This window comes from Tupaia chinensis, unplaced genomic scaffold (assembly GCF_000334495.1).
Source record: "Tupaia chinensis unplaced genomic scaffold, TupChi_1.0 Scaffold000259_1, whole genome shotgun sequence".
NCBI classification, from domain to species: Eukaryota; Metazoa; Chordata; class Mammalia; order Scandentia; family Tupaiidae; genus Tupaia; species Tupaia belangeri.
Window position 1 is genome coordinate 2,240,971 of NW_006159739.1, and position 19,283 is coordinate 2,260,253.

A 19,283-nucleotide genomic window follows, 5' to 3' on the forward strand; every position below is an offset into this window, starting at 1 on the left:
CCCTTCTCCTCCATTCTCCTCTCGGGATCTTGGGCACGCACGCACACGCGCCCGGCGTGAGTTTTAAGCCACCTGGTCCGGGACACGAACCGCAGTTTACTACATGGGAATCCAGTGACATAGCCATTACACTAACTGCTGGTTCCCAACCTGGTCATGACTCTTAAGTAGTGAGTTTAAACCCTCTGCCCCTATTATAACATGATGCTTCTCAAACTGACTTGGGATAACTCCTGACAACTTCTTTTCACTATGACAGATCCTTGATATTACCTAAGAATTAGTCTAAAGATTCTCATAAAAACCCCACCGTAGGAATGTCATTGTAGAATATAATTTCTAAATAAGACACATATACAATAAGAAGAGTATGGTGAAACAGAGTTGAGACTTGGATAGTAGGAGAATGACTAGGCCTGTAGACTAAGGAACATTTTCCCACATACCAGCATTACAATAACCTGCACTTTTATCAATGCTACAAATGATTACCTGTCAGGGACCACTGGGGTTCATCACTTTTGATTAATGGAACTACAAATATTAGAGCCATTATATGCCAATATCTTCTGTAGTGCTCTTGCCTTTGCTGCTAGGATTTGCATTTTCAAGGGGATCCATAAGTGATTGATCCAAAGGAATAAATTAATATTTAAATCACAGGCATTTGATGTAGGTCCTAGGAGTAGCTATTATTGGGGAGAAAGTATTGCAATGGAAAAACTGAGTTTTGTAGTAGGACTTAAGTTTGGATTCCTGTTTTGCTTACTACTAGCGGTGTGTCCTTAAGCAAGTTAGTTTATGTCCCTGGTCTCAATTCCCTTATTTGTTAAATGAAGAACCAGTGGACTGGGAGGATATTAGTTTTTGTAAATCAAACTGTGGCTTATTTTTCATAGAAACTAATTGCTAAAAGTTAACATACCAATAAACAAACTGTCCTGTTCAGATCCAATAAACAAACTGTCCTGTTCAGATCTAATGATTGATTTTTCAGTAGATGAAAGAACTGTTCATATCAATAATACGGCATGAAATGGTCTCCCAAATGTATCTATATTCTAGTCCCTGGCATGTGTAAATTTGTTAGGGTAAGTAACAAAGGAAATTAAGGTTGCCGAAAGAATTAAAGTTGCTGAGTAGTTGACCTTAAAATAGGGAGCAACGGGCCAGCAGGCAGCATAGAAGTTAAGGCGCTGGACTCTCACATGGTCAACTGAGGTTCAAGTCCCAGATCTGGCGGCTTGAAATTCAGACTGGGTATGTATGCACGTGTGCCCAAAATCCCAGGAGGAGAATGGAGGAGAAGGGATTATGACATGGCTATCTCTCTCGGGGGGTGGGGTGTTTCTTACTTTCCATCTTACTGTCTCTCTCTGTCCATCTTCAGCAAACACAAAAGCCCTATGGCAAAACAAAAATCTTAAAAATATTTATAGGGAGCAAGTCTTGGATTATCTGTGTGGGTGCAACAAAACTGCAAGGGCCCTAAAAGTAGAATAGAGTCAAAGAGGAATATGTAGCTATAGAAGAAGGCACAGAAATGGGCGATGTTACTTGCTTTGAAGACAGAGGAAGAGGGACACAAGTCAAAGAATGTGAGCAGCATCTGGAAGCTGGCAAAGAAACAGATTTTTCTTTCTAGAGCCTTTCAAAAAGAATGCAGCTCAGAGGCCAGCAGGTGGCATGGTGGTTGAGGCACTGGATTCCCATATGACCAATGAAGCTCCAGTCTCAGATCTGGTGGCCCCAAAATTACAACAAACAAACAAACAAACAAATAACTGTATGTTTGAGAGAGAGAAAGAGAGAGAATGCATCTCTGCCAAGCCCTTGCATTTAGCCCAGTGAGACCCATGTCAAACTTAGACCCTTCAGAACTGGAAAATAATATGTTTGTATTGCTTAAGCCATTAGGTGTGTGGCAACGTGTTGTAGCAACAACAGAAAACTAATACATCTCTGACCATCCATGTGTTCAGACTTAACTACCTGTTTCCTATGGTGGAATGTTCCACCTATAGGTGGGTGGAAAAAGCATTGAACTTAGAATCTGAAGGTTGACACCCCAATTCTGCTATTTAATAGCTCTGTGGCTTTCAGTAGATTGTCGTTTCTGTGTATGTTTATCACGTGGCAACACCTACTTCACAAAGATATGAACAACAAATAGGATAATGGATGTGTGGGTGTTTCATAAACTATAATGTATTCTATACATGTAAGGAATTATTATTTACAATTCCTGATATGTAGCTGTATGCACGAAATACTTGCAAAGTGAGATGAATTATTCTTTGAGAGTCCTTGGAATATAGCAATGGGATCGCAAAACATTAGGTATTTTGGGGAGAAAAAGAGATCATATATAGTATCTGCTCCTAAATTGATTATGATATAATTAGGGAGGTAACATTCATGAGAAGATTTAAACAGAAGGCCAGCCAGTGGCACCGTGCTTAAGGTGGCTGATTCCCACATGGCCAATTCTGTAGTTCAAGCCCTGGCAGCTTGAAAAACATACCATGTACATGTGACCATGGAGGGTGCTTTCTTAGCACCCCAGCACCCCCTACACACACACACACACACACACACACACACACACATGTGTCTCTCTGGTGAGCATAGGTGTCCTCTAGCAATTTATTAAAAAAAAAAAAAACAAGAAAGATTTAAACAGAAACTCAAAATTATATTAGACAATAGGACAAGAGAAGTAACAAAGTTATATATGCACTAATACAAATAGCATGTATCCTGAGTTTAGGTACGGAAAAGATGGTGAGTGGACTGAAATAGTCAAAGAAGGCTTCTACGAGGAGGTAGGTCTTCAGCATCCCTTGAAGGGTGTGGGTAGATGGAAAATAATTGCTATAATTACCCCCACAAGCACCATTTTTCTGCCCACAACTCAAACAATTCCAGTTATCATATTATACATTTAAGACAATAGCAGTCAGTTCCAGTGTTTCAAATAGTACTCTTTGTGTCCTTTAGTAAATTGTTTTTTCTTTTGAAATAATTTCAAATTTACAGGAGAGTTAACAAGATCCATATGAAAAAAACTTATTTTTCCCTGAACCTTTTGAAAGTAGGTTTACCACCTGAGTCCTCATCATTCATAAATTCTAAAACTAGGAAATGAACAGTGATGCATTACTATTATCTAATCCATAGAACCCATTCAAGACCAGCCAATTGCCCTAATTATCTCACTTATAATGACAAATTTTGTTATCATATCTTTTTAGTCTTTAATAATAAAAACAAATCCTTAATTGTTCTTTGACTTTCATGATTTTGCTTTTTGTTTTTGTTTTTTGTTTTTGTTTTTGTTTTTTTCAGTTTTGCTATAGGGCCAATGTGCTTGCCAGAGAAGGGGAGATTGGAAAAAAAAAAAAAAATCACCCTCTGGAGGATGGCCATGCCACAGTCCCTTCTCTTCCGTTCTTTCAGAACTTTGCTCATGCACACACAGGCACCTGGAGTGATTTTTAAGCTGCCAGGTCTAGAATTTGAACTGCCCATTCAGTCTCATGAGATCCAACATCTTTAACCTCTCCATCGCCTGCTCAACCAGTGACTTCGCTACTTTTAAAGATTATAGGTGAATTATTTTGAAGAATGTGCCTTAATTTGGGTTTGTCTGATGTTCACTCCTGTTTAGATTCAGATTATGTATTTTAGGCAGGAACAGAATGGAAGGGATCCTAGGTTTTTCCTCATTGCATACTGTCAGGTGGTATCCTTCCAATTTGTTCTGTTGCTGGTCATGTTAATTGTGTTCACAGACAAAGTGGTGTTTGCCAAGTTTTCCCATTGTGAAGTTATTCTTTGTCCTTTTTTTTTTTTAAGAGATTTTTTTTTTTCTTTTTACTATCAGGCACATGAGCTTACCAGAGAGACAGAAAGTGAGAAATCACCCCCTCAAGGGGGTATGGCTACTCTTCAAGCCCTTCTCCTCCATTCTATTCTCAGAATTTTGGGTACAAAACACACACGTGCCTGGTGTGTTTTAAGCTGCCAGGTCCAGGACTTGAACCATGGTCGACTACATGGGAGTCCAGCAATGTAACCATTACGCCATCTGGAGGGGGGTGTCCCATCTTTGTCCCTTCTTTTTTCTTTTTTTTTGGGGGGGAGGCTTTCCGTAAAAACTGAAAACCTGCTAGACAAATTCTAAAAGAGTTGTAACACTGCTGTCCCTTCTTAATAATTTTTTTTTAGGGAGGTACTTTGAGGCTATGTAAATATCTCATTCCTCATCAACTTTTTTTTTGGAGAGGTTTTTGCTATAGGGTGCATGTGCTCACCAGAAAGATATAGACAGAGAGACAGAAAGCGAGAAATCACCCCCTGGGGGGATGGCTACACTGCAATCCCTTCTCCTCCATGCTCCTCTCGGGATCTTGGGCACGCACGCACACGCGCCGGGCATGAGTTTAAGCCATCAGGTCTGGGACTCGAACCACAGTCAACTACATGGGAGTCCAGCGACATAGCCATTACGCTACCGATTTTTTAAATATTTGCTTTAGTGCATGTATGCTCACTGGAGAGACACAGAGAGGGAGAAAGAAAGTTAGAAAGCATCCGCCCCACCCCTGGGAATGTTGTAATCTCTTCTCCTTCATTCTCTTCTAAGAATTCTGGATATGCACACACACATCCCAGGCAAGTTTTTCAAGTTGCTAAGTCCCAGATTTATTTATTTATTTTTTTTTTTTAGAGAGAGGTTTTTGCTATAGGGCATGTGTACTCACCAGAAAGACAGAGAGAGACAGAGAAATAGAAAGCAAGAAATCACCCCTCAGGAAGGATAGCCACGCTGCAATACCTTCTCTTCCATTCTCCCCTTGGTATCTTGGGCCTGCACGCACACACGCCCAGCATGAGTTTAAGCCACCGGGTCCAGGACTCAAACTGCAGTCGACTACATGGGAGTCCAGTGACATAGCCATTATGGCAACTGCTGGTCCTGGTCCCAAACATTTTTTAAAGATTAATTTCTGGGGACCATTAGATGGTGTAATGGTTATGTTGCTGTCTGGGGACCATTAGATGGTGTAATGGTTATGCTGCTGTTCCCTTGTAGTTAACCACAGTTCAAGTCCTGGACCTGATGGCTTAAAACTCACACTGAGGGGCTGGCTGGTGGTGTGGGGTTAAGGGCGCTGGCTTCCCACATGGCTGACCATGGTTTGAGTCCTGGACCTGGTGGCTTGCTTTCTCACTTTCCCTCTTGCTTTTGCTCTGTCCCTTCCCGGTCAAATTAAAATAAATAAAGTTAAATAAAATAATTTTTAAAAAAACACACAAAAAATTCATGCAGGTGTGTGTCCACGCATGCCTAAGATCCCAAGAGGAGAATAGAAGAGAAGGGATTGAGGCATGGCCATCCCCACAGGGGGATGATTTCTTGCTTTCTGTCACTCCGTCTCTGTCTCTCCAGTGAGTGCATGGCATCTTATAACAAAAATCTCTCTTTAAAAAAAAGAAAAGAAAAAAAAAGAAAAAAAAGAAAAGAGGGGCCAGCAGGTGGCGTGGTGGTTAGGGCGCTGGACTCCCACATGGCTGACTGCAGTTTGAATCCCAAACTAGGCAGCTTGCTTTCTCACTTTCTCTCTCTCTCTCTCTGTATCTTTCACTCTGTCCATTTCTGGTCAAATTAAAGTTAAATAAAAAATAATTCTTTAAAAGAAAAAAAAAAAGAAAAGAAAGCCAGTGTGACTGGAATGAAGTGCAGAATAGCGAATGAAATTGTAGACATAGAAGGAGGGCAGAAGTTGTAAGTTAGTGCTATAGGCTATATCAAGCAGTTGAATTTTTTTCAAAGTGCAAAGGAAAGCCATTGATTTTTTTTAAGGAGGAAAATATATATGTAATTTATATGTATGTGAATATATTTTTAAATTTTTTATTAAAAAATATTTTTCTGGGGATTGCACACACTCCCCAGAGAGAGACAGAGAGAGAAAATGAGAAAGCACCCTTTCTGAGGTATGGTCACTTTGCAATCCCTTTGCTTGCCCCTCCCTTCATAATTTTGGGAATGTATGCACAGGTGCCTGGTATGTTTTTCAAGCCTCTGGGTCAGAGACTCAAACCACATAGTTGGTCACCTGGGATCCAGCTGCCCTAACCACCATGCCATTGGTTGGCCCAGATTTTTTTTTTTAAGACAGGGTGTCTTGCTATGTCATCCTCCTGCCTCAGCCTCCTAAGTAGCTAAGATTATAGGCATGCACCACCACACCCAACTTCTTATGGTGGACCAGGAATACAACCTGGACTTCCCATGTGGCCTCAGCATCCCCAGTAGTAGCATCTACCAGTGCATGCTGCAGCAGTTGAGCCTGATTTATATATCTTAACTATCACTTTGTGTCCTCACTTCTTTCTTGGCAGAGTCTCAAAAGGTGCATCTTTAGGTCAGAGATAAGCACTTACCTGTATTTGTGATAAAATACTCTTTCATTTGGCGAACATAAGTTTTAGTCACTCTCAATTTATTATTATTATTATTAGAGAGAGATTTTTGCAATAGGACATGTGCAAGAAATCATCCCTCAGGGAGAATGGTCATGCTGCAATCCCCTCTCCTCCATTCTCCTCTAGGGATTTTGGGCACACATACACTTGGTGTGGGTTTTTAAGACGCTGGGTCCAGGACTCGAACTACAGTCGACAATGTGGGAGTCTAGCGACATAACCATTACACCATCTGCTGGCCCCTCTCAATTTATTTTGAAGTTCGAATACCAAATTATTCCTGAAACTATGTATATAGTACAGGATAAGATTATTTTTATGATCACACAAACTCCTTTGTATATTGTGCACATACTTAATCTCACAGGAGAAGACTTCTTAAGAACATGCCTACATCTTGACCTAGATTCAAAGCTGCCAAGTGTGGAGAGCAGTCAGTGGGTGGGACATTCGTAACTAGAGCTCCAAAGGTATAATTTCTTAGAGCATGGGCCCTAGATAACATTTTGAAGTAGATAATATTTCTCTTGTTTCCTAATTCCTCTTTCTGTGCCTCTTCACCCACCCTAGGTTCATAGTAATTTCAAGTTGCCCAGGAGTACTTCAAAAAAGGGGAAAAAATCTATTCACAGAATGGTATTTGTCTTTCACCCTTTTTAAGAGTGTTATTGGCATTTACAAAGGTTACAAAAGGATAGTAAGTCACTAATGAGAGAATTTTAGACATGAGAGTAAGGAAGTAAGGAAGATAATTTTGGGCTTGAGATTTTTTTTTTTTTTGGAGAGGTTTTTGCTATAGGGCGCGTGCGCTCGTCAGAAAGACAGACAAAGAGGGACCAGCAGTTGGCATAATTGCTATGTCGATGGACTCCCACGTAGTCGACTACAGTTTGAGTCCCGAACCCAGTGGCTTAAACTGATGCCAGGCACGTGCGCATGTGTGTCCAAGATCCCAAGAGGAGAATGGAGAAGGGATAGCGGCATGGCCATCCCCCCTGGGGGGTGATTTCTCGCTTTCTGTCTCTGTCTCTCTCTGTCTTTCTGGTGAGTGCACACGCCCTATAGCAAAAACCTCTAAAAAAATAATAAAAAAGAAAGACAAAGACAGAGAGACAGAAAGTGAGAAATCACTCCCCAGGGGGAATGGCCACACTACAATCACTTCTCCTCCATTCTCCTCTTGGGATCTTGGGCATGCACACACACCTGGCATGAGTTTAAGTGACCATGTCTGGGACTCGAACCACAGTCGACTACATGGGAGTTCAGCGACATAGCCATTATGCCAACTGCTGGTCCCATGGGCTTGAGATTTTAATGGGCTCATACCACTCTCAATCTACTCAACATAAAATCGACACTAATACTTTTTATTTATTTTGATTCTCAAATATAAAGGTGGGTAATAGGATTAAGAATAATTTACCTTTGAAATTTTAGGAGTAAGGCTCAGAGTTGTCCCTCTGGGAGTCAGCCAGCCATTATATTGACTTAAATAACTCTCAGAGGTAGGCACCAAACATGGAAGTGAAATGTTTCTAATTTTCATGATTTCTGAACTCTCATCAGAATAATAGGGAGGAAAGGATAACCAAACCTGAAGGGAAGGCACTCCTTGAGGTAAAAATATGAAGGAATTTAGGGTGGCTGAAGAAGAATGGAAAAATAATTTAAATATGCTAAAAAAGTCTGGATAAATGGGATTAAAAATAGCAGTCTTCGGGACCAGCAGTTAGCGTAATGGATAGGTCGCTGAACTCCCATGTAGTTGACTGTGATTCAAGTCCCGAACCCAGTGGCTTAAACTCACACCAGGCGCATGTGCGTGCATGCTCAAGATCCCGAGAAGAGAATGAAGGAGAAGGGATTGCAACATGGCCATCCCTCCTGGGGGTGATTTCTCACTTTCTGTCTCTCTGTCTCTCTCTGTCTTTCTGGCGAGCACATGCGCCCTATAGCAAAAACCTCTCCCAAAAAAAAAAAAGTAAAATTGTAGTCTTCTATTCTTTCACTATCTTGAGGATTTCATTTTTTTTAAACTTTAAAATATTTATTTAAAAAATATTTTTATAATATTTTTATTTATTATTATTTTTAAAATTTTTACAAGAGAAACAGAGAGAAAGCAAGAAGAAAAGCGAGAAAACAAGCCACCAAGTCCAGGACTCGAACAACTGTTAGCCATGTGAGAGTCCAGTGTCCTAACCACCATACCACTTGCTGGCCCCTTTTAAATTTCTAATGCCTCAATTTCCTGTAAAATAGCTTATCTAACCTGTTTTCTCTAAGGAATACTCTTTATAAGAATTATGAATATTCAAACAAGAATTGGTAACTATCTAAGCTAATTTTTTTAAAGAATTATTTAATTTTATTTATAATTAATATTATTTAAAAATTTGCTACAAGGCATGTGCACTCGCCAAATAAAGACAGAGAGAGAAAATGAGAAAGCAAGCTGCCAGGTCTGGAACTCAAACCATGGTTGACCATGTGGGAGTCCAGTACCTTAACCACTATGCCACCTGCTGGGCCCTTGAAACTATTTTCAATGGGAAAACAATACTTCTGGTTTACAAGTCCTGGCTATGTTACTTGTAAGCTTTACCTCCCAGGGAGGTAAAGTACTTCTGTGATCCCTTGCCAATTCTTATATTTTATAATTTTAATCTGACATTTCTGACATTTGCTAAAAGGTCAGCATTGTATTGGGCACAGCATCAAAGAGGTATTTTTCCTGTGATACCATATTCTTCTGATTTTCCTCTTCCCACTCTGGTAATTTCTTCTTAATCTCCTTTGTGAGTTCTTTGTCTTCTACAAGCTTCTCAAGGCTTAATCCTTGGGTTGTGAGTTCTCTCTTTCCTATAAGATTCTCAAGGTTTGGTCCTGGGGTTCTTTTCTCTTTTCACTTCATGATCTCAATGTAAGTAATCTGAATTCATTCACTAGGCTTTGGTTACCACCTAAAATCTGATAAAGCTCAAATTTTATCTCTGATTTACGCCTTTATTCAGAGCTCTGTACCTGGTCTTCATTTGTGTGGGTTACATAGGACTCCAACTTAACATGTATAAAACTGACCTATAATGCTTTTTTCCCAACCTACTCTTACTTTAGACTAATTCCCTGTTCACTGGCACCATGATCTATCCACCCAGAAAACCAAACCCCAGGGAGTTACAGAGAAAAGTTTCTCTCTTCTTCATTCTCCCACATCAAATCAATCACTATCTCCAAATTGCTCAATCTCACTTCCTAAATACATGACTTATCTGTCTTTATTTCTCCGTTGCCACTATCACTCCTCCAAGATTTTTCTTTCTTTCCTTTTATTTTTTTAATCAATTTTTTGCTATAGGGTGTGTGTACTCACCAGAGAGACAGAGAGAGAGAGAGAGGAACAGTGAGAAAGCACCCCCAAAAGGATATAGCCTGTAGCAAGTCCTCCTCCATTCTCCTCTCAGGATGTTGGGCACACATACATGATGTATTTTTCAAGTCACTGGGTCTGGGACTTGAATCCTTCAGTTGGTCATGTGGGACCCAGCTGCCTTAACTACTACACATCAAATGCCCTCCAAGTTATTTTCTATCACCTATGTTAGTTTAATATCCTCCTAACTGCATTCTCTGTTCTCACTTGCAGTCTTATCCTTACCCTCCACCATCCAATCCATTTTTCACACATCTAGCATGCCAGAAACCATTCTAGAAGCTGAGAATCCAGTAGTTCACAAAATAGACAAAGCAATTGCTTTTTTTCTTACTCTTAGGAAGATTTGTCCACCAAAGGCCACAGTGAGCAGAAAACACCTTGGAAAACGGGCCTTGAAGGAAGCAGCTTAATATCTGTGACTATGATCTTGGCCACTGTCCCCGTTCCCCATTTGTGGATTACTAGCTTAGCCACACTGACCTGCTTCCTCAAAGCTTTTAAAGAAGTACATCTCGGGGACCAGCAGTTAGCATAATGGCTATGTCACTGAACTCCCATGTAGTCGACTGCGGTTCGTGTCCCGGACCCGGTGGCTTAAAACTCACACCGGGTGCATGTGCGTGTGTGCCCAAGATCCTGAGAGGAGAATAGAGGAGAAGGGATTGAGGCATGGTCATCCCCCCGAGGGGTGATTTCTCACTTTCTGTCTCTCTGTCTGGCGAGCGCACACGCCCTATAGCAAAAATCTCTCCAAAAAAGAAAAAAATAAAGAAGTACATCTCTATACATTCCTATAACAATTCCTGTACATTTTTCCAAATGTTAGTTTTTTTAATTATTTAATTTTATTTATTTATTCATTTATTTTAATTTGACCAGAAAAAGAGAGAGAGAGGAAACGTGAGAAAGCAAGCCACCAAATCCAGGACTCAAAACCATGCTCGGCCAAATTGGAATATCAGTGCCTTAACCACCATGCCACCTGGTGGCCCCCCAAATGTTAGTTTTAATTTCCTATCTTTAGAGAAACTCTCTAACCAGGCTAGGTCTCTTTGTCTATCTCATTTTAGAATTACTTACAATTATACATTTTAAATTTGTATGTTGGGCCCAGCAGGTGGCATAGGTTAAGTTGCTGGACTCCCACATGGCCAACCATGGTTTGAATCCTGGATCTGGGGGCTTGCTTTCTCACTTTCCCTCTCTCTTGCTCTTTTGCTCTCTGGTGAATTAAAATAACAATAATAACCATAAGTTAAACAAATAATTCTTTAAAATATTTGTATGCTTGTTTAATGTCTTTCTTACTAGTTATTTTTGTAAGCTCCAAGAGAATAGGAAAATTTCTTTTTTTTTTTTATCCTATTTCCAGTGTCTGGCACATACTAGGAGTTCATTTTGTTGGTTGAGTAAATAATGGAATGCTTCACCAGAGTGCTATCATGTTTTTACAATACATGATACATGGTGACCTGTAAGATTCAGAGACTTAAAAAATTAGTTTTTTTAATTTGCCAGAGGGTACCTGTACTCTGGGGTGGTGGGGAAAGAGAGAAGGGAAGTAAGAAAGCATTCCTTGTGGGGAAATGGCCACACTGCTATCCCTTCTCCTCCATTTCTCTGCTCTTCTGGGATTTTGGGCACACAAACCCACATGCTTGGCATTGTTTCTCAAGCTGCAGGGACCAGGACTCAAATCAGCAGACAGCCATGTGGGATCCAGCTGCCCTGTTGCCAGGTAGACTCAACCCATGGGGGTCTCTAACCAGGGTGTGAGGGTCATTGGGCTCACACAGGAAAGAATTAAAGAGCAAGCTGCTGAGAGACAGTGAGTGCAAGTTTATTAAGGAAAGTGTACAGAGTGGACTACTCCAGAGGTGGAGGAGCCCAGAGGAGATGGGTGAAGAGTTTCATTCTTATTTCTGAGAGGAAAACTGTTACCCAGAAGGAAAGATAGAAGGGCTGCCCTATAGGCAGGGCAGCATCGACTATGGTGATATCTGGTTCTTATGGCTTGGTTTAATGCCAGGCTAAATAAGGAGTGGTTTATGAATGACTTTTCTGGGAAAAGGGGTAGTGGTTTCCCTGGAACCACCATCTCTCCCATTTTCTGGCCTTATTAGGGTAGTTCTGTTTATTGACATGGCTATTCCAAACTCATGGCACAGATGGGAGTGTCATCTAGCATGCTAATACCTTATGATGCAGGTATAATGAGTCTGAAGGTGAAGCAGCAATAGTTCAGATGCCATCTTGGACCCAACTGGTTCAGACTGTCTCTCAGCTTCTTCTTGTCTGTCTGGTTTCAGGTATTTGGAATGTCCTTCACCTTAGTCCTCTTCTGTCTCATAACCACCATGCCACCAGCTGGCCCCAGAGACCTCTTTTTAAAGAGAAAAACAAATAGGTCACGCTCTAGGATGTGACTTCTCAGTTTCTAGTTAGAAAAAGTACTAGCTAAATTAGATGTCTTACTTATGTATTATTGCTTTGGAGAGGTAAAAAAAACAAACTCAACATAGGTATGGTAATTCAGGTATTTATTCGACAAACTTTTACTTACTAAATGCTTTATTGTATGAAAGGGTTAAATGTTCCCTAAGCAGCTTAAGGATGAAAAAGAGTTAACTATGTCTAACTTAATCCTTAGATTTTTAAAAAATAATTATTTTATTTAACTTTATTTATCTATTTTAATTTGACCAGAGAGGGACAGAGGGGGAGAGAGAGAGAAGGAAAGTGAGAAAGCACACTGCCAGGTCTGGAATTTGAACCATGGTTGGCCATGTGGGAGTCCAGCATCTTTAATCACCACACTCCCTGCCTGCCCCAAACCTACATATTTTAATTTAAGAAGCCCATCTAAAACTCCCTGGTGGGCCAGCAGATGGCATGGTGACTAAGGTGCTAGACTCCAACATGGCCAACTGCAGTTTGAGTACTGGATCTGGTGGCTTACTTTTTCACTTTCCCGCTCTTTCTCTCTGGTGAGCGCATGTGCCCTATAGCAAATTAAATAATAATAATAAATATAATTAAATAATTCTTTTTAAAAAACCCTCCCAGGTGTTTCTGACATTCTCTTTCCCTCTCTCTCTCTCTGGTGAGCGCATGTGCCCTATAGCAAATTAAGTAATAATAATAAAGAGAATTAAATAATTCTTTTTAAAAAACCCTCCCAGGTGTTTCCGACATTCCTTCTCTTTTCGTTCTTTTTCTTTTTTTTCTGCCTAGTTTGTAGTACTTTGTTACAACAGGCCCAGCAAATTAACACACAGCTTTTTTCAGAGGGAGGCAGGTATAGTCTCTTTTATATATCATTATGGTTCCAGCTAAATTATGCTAATAAATAACCATAATTATACATCTAGTGTTCAGTAATTGGGAAGGAGGAGAGCTACATCAATATGAAGAGGTGAGCCAGGGGCCGGTGGATAGTGTGGTGGTTAAGGGCGCTGGACTCCCACATGGCTGACCATGGTTCGAGTCCCAGACCTGGCAGCTTGATTTCTCACTTTCCTTCTGACTCTGTCCCTCTTTGGTAAAATTAAAATAAATAAATAAAGATGAAAAAAATAATTCTTAAAAAAAAAAAAAAAGGTGAACTACACACTGACAGGCTCTGAAGGTTCAAGTCAGTTGGGGGCACCAAAACCTAAAACATCTGCCCTGATATATCCAACTTATGTGTTAGCTTTTCCCAACCAGGGCTCCAAACTGGAGTAAAAGAATTGATTTGTTTGGGTGTTTTACTGTTTCTGGAGTTCAGTCAGTAAGGGTTTTTTTTTTTTTTTTTTGAGAGGTTTTTGCTATATGGCACATGCACTCGCTGGAAAGACAGAGACAGAGAGAAAGCGAGAAATCACACACACACACACCCCCAGGAGGGATGGCCATACCGCAATCCCCTCCATTCTCCTCTCAGGATCTTGGGCACGTATGCACACGCGCCTGGTGTGAATTTAAGCCACAGGGTCTGGGACTTGAACCACGGTGGACTACATGGGAGTCCAGCAATATAGCCATTATGCTAACTGCTGGTCCCAGTAAGGGATATTAATTCCCAAGCCTAGTGCTGTCTTAATCACCCTGCAGAAAATTGTTCTTGTTTGCAAAGAACAAACAACAAAAACTCCTGTGGCTTTTAATTGTCTGTTGCTTGCTATCAGCTGTCCATTTATTTTTTAAGATTTATTTAATTTTATTTATTATTTTTTAATTTGACTAGAGACAGAGAGACAAAGCCTCAGAAGAGGGCTACCTGGACAGCTGTCCACGTGCCTTCAAATCCACGTTCAAACCTAGCAGTGCTGCCATATGAGTGGGTGCCTCAGCCCGTGGTGACTCCTCAGCTGCCAAGGACCTCAGCCCACTGGAACCCATCAGCCCGCAAGCCGCCCCACCTGCCCTCCTCTTTTCTTCCCAAGTTAGTTGGTACTTTCTTTCTTTTTTTTTTTTTTCCATCTTTTTTTGGAGAGGTTTTTGCTACAGGGTGCGTGCACTCACCAGAGAGACAGAGAGAGACAGAAAGTGAGAAATCACCCCCCAGGGGGGATGGCCACACTGCAATCCCTTCTCCTCCGTTCTCCTCTCGGGATCTTGGGCACACACGCACACGCGCCCAGTGTGAGTTTAAGCCACCGGGTCCAGGACTTCAACTGCGGTCGAATACATGGGAGTTCAGTGACATAGCCATTATACTAACTGCTGGTCCTTTCTTGACTTCATCACAGATTGTGAACCTTTTTTTCCAGACATAGATCATTAATATCTGTCGACAGTTGGCACCAAAACTAGGCACAGAATACATGGCAGACTACAGCAGCTTTGACATCCAGCGATAATAATAAAAGACCAACAGATGTCCTATCCCAGAATCACCCTAATTACCCAACTGTGATCACCCTTTCCTTAAGTTCCAATAAAAGTTCTCTTACTCTATCTTTCAAGACCAGTGCAACTCTCTGCATCTCACCTCTTTCTGCTGCTGCAAAGTGAATAAATTCTTTTCTATCCCCTTTTTGAGTTTGTGAATTCTTTCACAGCCCACAATCAAGGCCACACTAACACAGTGCAGAGATCACCCTAACACTATATATTGGGAAGCTATGCTAGGAAATGGAGATCAGAAAAGAAAACAAAGTGCACATTGTTAGAGCTTGGAGTTGAGGCCACTGCCTGGCCGATGAACTCTCAAGTGTAGGTAGTGTGCTACATGAGGGGCAAGTTTTTCGCTAACAGCACAAGGGTCTCTGGCCTGATGAGTGGAGTTTGATAGTAATTCTTGCTACAAGTATAATAGTGCATAATAGTTTGGAAGAGAGTTGGCAGCATTTGAAAAATGGCCCGTGTTTTCTTGCCTTTTTCCATTTCTTGCTCCACTTAAACCTTAGCATTATTGGACCTCTGTTTTCAGACCAACTTGATTTCTGGTGTATGAATCTAAAAAAGGGAGCTCATTCGGTGGGTCTGATGTGGTGGATGCTGGCCAGGGAAGTGCTGCACATGCATGGCACCATCTCCCATGAACACCTGTGGGAAGTCATGCCTGATCTCTACTTCTACAGAAATCCTGAAGAGATTGAAAAGGAGGAACAGGCTGCAGCTGAAAAGGCTGTGACCAAGGAGGAATTTCAGGGTGAATGGACTGCTCCTGCTCCTGAGATTACTGCTACTCAGCCTGAGGTCGTCGACTGGTCTGAAAGCGTGCAGGTGCCCTCTGTGCCCATCCAGCAGTTCCCTACTGAAGACTGGAGTGCTCAACCTGCCACTGAGGACTGGTCTGCAGCCCCCACTGCTCAGGCCACTGAATGGGTGGGAACAACCACTGAGTGGTCTTAAGTCTGCTCTTCACAGACTCTTACAAAAAGTGGAAATAAGGAAAGATAAGGAAAATAAACAACAGTTTATTAAAAAAAAAAAAAAAAAAGAAAAGAAAAAGAAAACAAACAAAAACAGCCCTGAAGGTTGGGGGTCTAGTACAGTTCCTTAATTTCAGACTCATTATACCTTCATTGTAGGAACTGGCCCATAGCCTGATGGTTAAGGGAGTCAGATTCCACATGGCTGAATATGAATCACATCCCAGCCCTGGTGGCTTGAAAACACTTTGGGCTGTGCCTGCATGCCCTAAGTCAGGACAGGATGGTGAAATAGGGGAGGAGTTTGTGGCAAGGTTATACTCTATTGGGAAGGATGCTTTCTCTCTCTCTCTCTGGCAAGCACATATGGTATGTGGTAACTGAAAAACTGCTAAGTTCTTAAAAAGATGTATGGAAATGAAAAGGTATTTGAAAGGTAAATTTCAAATGATGAAACCTGCCCTAGTTGAGGTTTCATCATTTCTTGCTCGAATTGTACACCTCCTCAACTTATCTTCCTATCCTGTATTATTAGTATTGAATGAAAAAGGATTATTGCAAAGTAAAATTTAATGGGGAAAAAAAAAAGAAAAGAAAAAAAGAACATTGGTTTGGGCCAGCAAGTGGTGTGAAGGTTGTGGTGCTAGATCCCACATGACCAACTCTACTGTTTGAGTCCCAGAGCCTGTGGCTTGAAAAACACACTGGGCACATGAGCATGCATGCCCGAAATCCTGAGTGAAGAATGGAGAAGGGATTGCAGTGTGGATATCCTCCTGGGAGTGATTTCTCACTTTCTCCCTATCTCTGTCACTCTCTCGTGAGCTCATATGCCTTATGATAAAAATCTTAAAAACAACAACGAAACAAAAGAATATGTGGTTTCATAAAGCCAGTACAAAATAAGGGTCAGAATCTGGAGCATGTAAACAGATCCCACCCAGCACATGGCTTGAGAAAAGTGATAAAAACAGTTCTGAAGAAATAAGCTTTCAAAATTATAAAAGAATTGGGACCAGCAGTTAGCGTAATGGCTATGTCGCTGGACTCCCACGTACTCGACCATGGTTCGAGTCCTGGATCCGGTGGCTTAAACTCACGCCGGGCACGTGTGTGTGTGTGCCCAAGATCCCTAGAGGAGAAAGGAGAAGGGATTGCAGCGTGGCCATCCCCCCTGGGGGGTGATTTCTCGCTTTCTATCTCTCTGTCTCTCTGGCGAGCCCATGCACCCTATAGCAAAAACCTCTCCAAAAAAAAAAAAATTATAAAAGAATTTGTGTAAGTTGTTTGGAAAGAGCTCACAGTAAAGATAAGGGGGGAGGGCATCCTCAGGGAGATGGGTAAAGGAAATTTTGAATACTTTGCTGATAGTAGCATAAAGGTCTATTCTTCCTGTCAGCAAGGTAGGAAGTCAACTGTAAAGGATCTGGTGCAAGTTTTCATTATGAGAAACAATGTCTTTGTGAAGGTCACGCTCCCACAACAGAAAGTAACCAACAAGCACACTATCAGCAACTCTCATTTTTTGTTCTCTTGCCTTAATATAGGATGGCAATCCTGGATAAATTTTTTCATTTCTCTTCATAGCATTTATTGTTTTTTGAGTATTTGCTTTTTTCTATTACAATGCAAACTCGACAAAGGGAAAGGTTTTTGTTTTGTTTATAGTTGTATTCCCTTTGTTTGGAACTCAGAAGCCTACAAAAATGAGACATTGGGGCCAGCAGGCGCATAGTGGTTGAGGGTGCTAGACTCACACATGGCTGACTGTGGTTCGAGTCCCAGACCTGGCGGCTTGCTCTCTCTCGCTTGCTCTTTCTCTTACTTGCTCTTTTCCTCTCTCTTACTCAGTCCTCTGGTCAAAATAAGTTAATTAAATAAATAAAGTTAAAATATTTAAAACAAACAAATAAATTTAAAGACGGAGTAACTATCAATACACCTTCCAAAAGGGTATATTCAGTATCTCCCAGTCATTTTTTTTTTTCTTTTGGAGAGATTTTCACTGTAGGGCGCGTGCGCTCGCCAGACAGACAGAGAGAGACATAGAGACAGAAAGCGAGAAATCACCTCCCAGGGGGGATGGTCACGCCACAATCCCTTCTCCCTTCTCCTCTCGGGATCTTGGGCACACACGCACATGCGCCCGGCGTGAGTTTTAAGCCACCGGGTCCGGGACACGAACCGAGGTCGGCTACGTGGGAGGCCAGCAACATAGCCATTACGCTAACTGCTGGTTCCCCCCATCCCAGTCATTTTAATAGGAAGGACACACTGATATATATTTATTCCTTTTATGTGCCAGGCTATCTTGCCCCCAAACCTCAGTATGTAGTATATCTTATTGATGCTGGTTGCTGCTTTTTTTTTTTTTTTTTTTTTTTGGTTTGTTTTAATATGCCAAAGAATGCGCGTGCCCCCTGGGATGGTCAAGTGGGAGAGAGGTAGAAAACGTGAGAAAGCACGCCCCAGAGTACCTGCCCGCCCGCCTAGTCCATGAGAGATTCCCAACTCTCTTTCATTCCTCCCTCCCAGCGTAATGCCGTGTGCACAAGCTGCAGGGTCAGGGGCTCCAAGCAGGCAGTTAGCCATGTGGGACGCAGGCGTCTAAACTACCACACCGGCTGGTTCCTACATCCACTCATTAGTCAAGATTTTAGACTGCTCACCAAAGGCCTCTGCAAGCAGAAAACGCTTTGGGAAATGGGACTTGAGGACAGCAGCCTTGACAGGGTGTAGCTGTTTAAAGCTGGCAGAACTTAATCGTAAATTAATCAGGGGCTCTAGTCTGTGGGGGGAGCTAAAAGATGTTTTTCTCACGAGTGAGCACATCTCGAGCGGTTTTAAAGCACTCCCTCAGATCTTCACCGGGAAAAAACACCAGGGTTTAAGAGGTAATAGGATGAAAAACCATTTGCTATTTCCGGTGTTCAGCTCCGCTGCCGGGCAGCGTCTACACTGCAGGGTAGGAAGACTTCCGGCATCCTGCTTTTTCACATGCTGAGTCACGGGCAAAGGCTCTGCCCAGTATCAGGGTCACGACGCACAAAATAAGCAACCAATGGGAACAAAACATATAAACTTGGAACCATTCCCTCCGCTTGCTTCTCGGTTTCCTCGCTAGGGAATAGTTCTCCCTGAGGCGCAGAGCCCGATACCGCGGCCACCTCAAACCAGCTCCCGGCGTACGTCACAAACACAGCGCAGCCTACCGGGCATCCTTTTCCCGTCGTCCTGCGCGCCACTCTCCCCGCCTCTTTTCGCTCGCCCCGCCCACCTAAGGTTTCGAAATGCTTGCTGGGTGCTCCCAGAATCCGGCCGGATTCGCTTGGTTCCTCTTCTTCCCTACTCCCATTGGTTGTTTATGTGCATGTGACTGATTTCTTGTCTTATGATTGGCTAAAATCTGTAGCCTCATCGGCAGCAAGGAGGGTGGGGGCAATGTGGGAAGTTAGCGTGAGGGAGACCGGACTGGGGGAGGGGTTCAG

At 42.0% G+C, this 19,283-nt stretch overlaps 2 non-coding genes across 2 annotated transcripts; one reads left to right on the top strand and one right to left on the bottom strand.

The window, feature by feature from the left end:
• Nucleotides 1–4,142: 4,142 nt before the first annotated feature.
• On the bottom strand, nucleotides 4,143–4,202 carry LOC114007953 (U7 small nuclear RNA). Its single transcript, XR_003549527.1, has one exon. It is a non-coding gene; the product is annotated as a U7 small nuclear RNA (small nuclear RNA).
• Nucleotides 4,203–15,075: 10,873 nt separating this feature from the next.
• On the top strand, nucleotides 15,076–15,229 carry LOC114007954 (small nucleolar RNA SNORA62/SNORA6 family). The gene has a single exon (XR_003549528.1). It is a non-coding gene; the product is annotated as a small nucleolar RNA SNORA62/SNORA6 family (small nucleolar RNA).
• Nucleotides 15,230–19,283: the final 4,054 nt, after the last annotated feature.